Raw genomic sequence first — 2,993 nt, forward strand, 5'->3', positions numbered from 1 at the left:
GTGTGTGTGTGTGTGTGTGTGTGTGTGTGTGTGGTGTGTGTGTGTGTGTGTGTGTGTGTGTGTGTGTGTGTGTGTGTGTGTGTGTGTGTGTGGTGTGTGTGTGTGTGTGTGTGTGTGTGTGTGTGTGTGTGTGTGTGTGTGTGTGTGTGTGTGTGTGTGTTGTGTGTGTGTGTGTGTTGTGGTGTGTGTGTGTGTGTGTGTGTGTGTGTGTGTGTGTTGTGTGTGTGTGTGTGTGTGGTGTGTGTGTGTGTGTGTGTGTGTGTGGTGTGTGTGTGTGTGTGTGTGTGTGTGTGTGTGTGTGTGTGTGTGTGTGTGTGTGTGTGTGTGTGTGTGTGTGTGTCTGGAGGAGGGGTAATTGACTCTCTCTTCCATAAAGGCCATATCCGGACTCCAGGTCTCTGAGGCCTAACAAATGGCCCCCAGTTCCCCTTCCTCCTCATCTCTCTCTCTTTCTCTCTCTCTCGTTCCCTCTCTCTCTCCTTCTCCCCCTCCTCTCTTTCCTTCTGTCTCTCTCTCTCTTTCCTCTCTTTCCCTCTCTTTCTCCTTCTCACCTCTCTCTCCTTCTCCCCCTCTCTCTTTCCTTCTCTCTCTCTCTCTCTCTCTCTCTCTCTCTCTCTCTCTCTCTCTCTCTCTCTCTCTCTCTCTCTCTCTCTTCTCTCTCTTCTCTCTCTCTCTCTCTCTCTCTCTCTCTCTTCTCTCTCTCTCTCTCCTCTCTCTCTCTCTCTCTCTCTCTCTCTCTCTCTCTCTCTCTCTCTCTCTCTCTCTCTCTCTCTCTCTCTCTCTCTCTCTCTATTTCCCTCTCTGTCTCTCTTCTCCCCCTCTATTTCCCTCTCTTTCTCCTTCTCACCCTCTCTCTTTCCTTCTGTTTCTCTCTCTCCTCCCCCTCTCTTTCCCTCTCTTTCTCCTTCTCACCCTCTCTCTCCTTCTCCCCCTCTCTCGTTCCTCTGTTTCTCTCACTCCCTCTCGCTCTCTCTCTCTCCTTCCCTTGGCAGGGTTGTCTGTGATCATCTCCTGCTCTATGTGTGTGTGTGTGCATGTGAGTGTGTGTGTGCATGTGTGTGTAACTCAAAGCTTCAAAGCAAGAGGTAGAGTAATATTTAAAAAAGGCTCAGTCAGATACAGAGAAGAATGGTTTAATGGGTGTAAAGGCTTCCAGGACTGCATGGAGTCCCTACCAGCTTATAAAAAAGCTCCTAGTGTCGGCTGCTTTTAGATTCTTAGAGCATGGGATAAACAGGTTTATACCAAGAGTTTGGTGGAGAGCAGGGGGAATGATAATTACTTTATAATTACTTTATTCACTAATCACTAAGTGACGTGGTGAGCGTACGGGTTCGAGTCCCTGTGATCTAAAATCTGTCTATTCTATTTTATTATTTTTAGTATTGCCTATTTTTAAACTGAATCAAACCGCACTTTTTTACTCTGTCTATTCTATTTTATTATGTTTATTACTGAATGAAACCGTAAACAGAGAGGCCTATTGGATGCTAGATCCTAATGTGAAACACTGTGATTTACCTTACCTTGCTACCTCTCTATCTTTTTTATGCTCGCTTATGCCTGTATTTTTTTTTACTGCTGTGAAGCACTTTGAACTGCAATTTCTGTATGAAAAGTGCTATACAAATAAAGTTTTATTGTTATTATTTATTAGTTATTCGTTTACGGTTGTGTTTGAGGCGTGTGAGGTGCGTTTCCAAAGGGGAATGATGTGTTTCATCATCATGCTTTGTGAGTTTGTGGACATCTTGCTCACAGGGGACAAATAATGCAACAAGGGTTGTGTTAGGATTGAAGCTTTTCAACCACTTCTTCCTCAGGAAGGATAATTCATGCCATTGCTACGTGTTACAACTGAGAGAGAGAGACTGGGTGGGAGGAGAGAGGGAGAAAGAGAGAGATTTCCAAATCAAACCTACCGGTGGGCCCTTGAGCAAGATTGTTTACAGGCATTTCAACTGCTTAGGTTTCTTTTTAGACCATATCCTTATCCTTAGGGGCAATAGTACTTTGTTTTCGTGTGTGTGTGTGTGTGTGTGTGTGTGTGTGTGTGTGTGTGTGTGTGTGTGTGTGTGTGTGTGGTGTGTGTGTGTGTGTGTGTGGTGTGTGTGTGTGTGTGTGTGTGTGTGTGTGTGTGTGTGTGTGTGTGTGTGTGTGTGTGTGTGTGTGTGTGTGTGTGTGTGTGTGTGTGTGTGTGTGTGTGTGTGTGTGTGTGTGTGTGTGTGTGTGTGTGGTGTGTGTGTGTGTGTGTGTGTGTGTTGAAGTATTGCACACCAATACACCAAAAAACAGTGGGTTGTTTTTTAACGAACTATAGCTAAGGTTTAATGTATAGAGGTTTCTGTGAGATAATGTCTGACTGTGTGTGTGTGTTTGTATATATGTATATGTGGTGTTGTGTGTGCTTGTATGTGTGTTTATGTTGGTGCTAGTCTCTTGTTTGCTGTAATTGCATGTGCATGATTAAGTGATTAGCTGTGTGTGTGTGAGTGCATTGTGGTTCACAAGAGGAACCACTTTAGTTTAATACAGTCCCTAACCATATATAAATCTTCCATGAACATTTTTAGAAAGGAGCAACTGTACTACTTGAGATAGAAAGTAGGAACCTTTTCATAATATTTACAGAAAATCCCCCCCTCAATACTGATTTATATTGTATAATTGTATATTTATTTTTAAATTGTATTGTATTACTGTAACCTCAAACAAAAGAAAAGTATTTATTTCTCAAATACAATATATTATATCAATATGCCTAGGCATATTCTGTTATAACAATACATTGAACGCTAGTTTTAAACACATCACAGGGTTATGCATTTATTTTATGCATGCATTGTGTGGAGTACTTTTTCTGGACACTTTTGCTGACAACTATATATAGGTCAAATGTGTGTGTGTGTGTGTGTGTGCGCCACAAATATATTCCATGCCATGGTTATGGAAAACATCATCTCTATTTTAGGTTAGGGTGGGGCGTAATGGCT

The sequence above is a fragment of the Notolepis coatsorum genome, assembly GCF_963971535.1.
Source record: "Notolepis coatsorum genome assembly, chromosome: 12".
NCBI classification, from domain to species: domain Eukaryota; kingdom Metazoa; phylum Chordata; class Actinopteri; order Aulopiformes; family Paralepididae; genus Notolepis; species Notolepis coatsorum.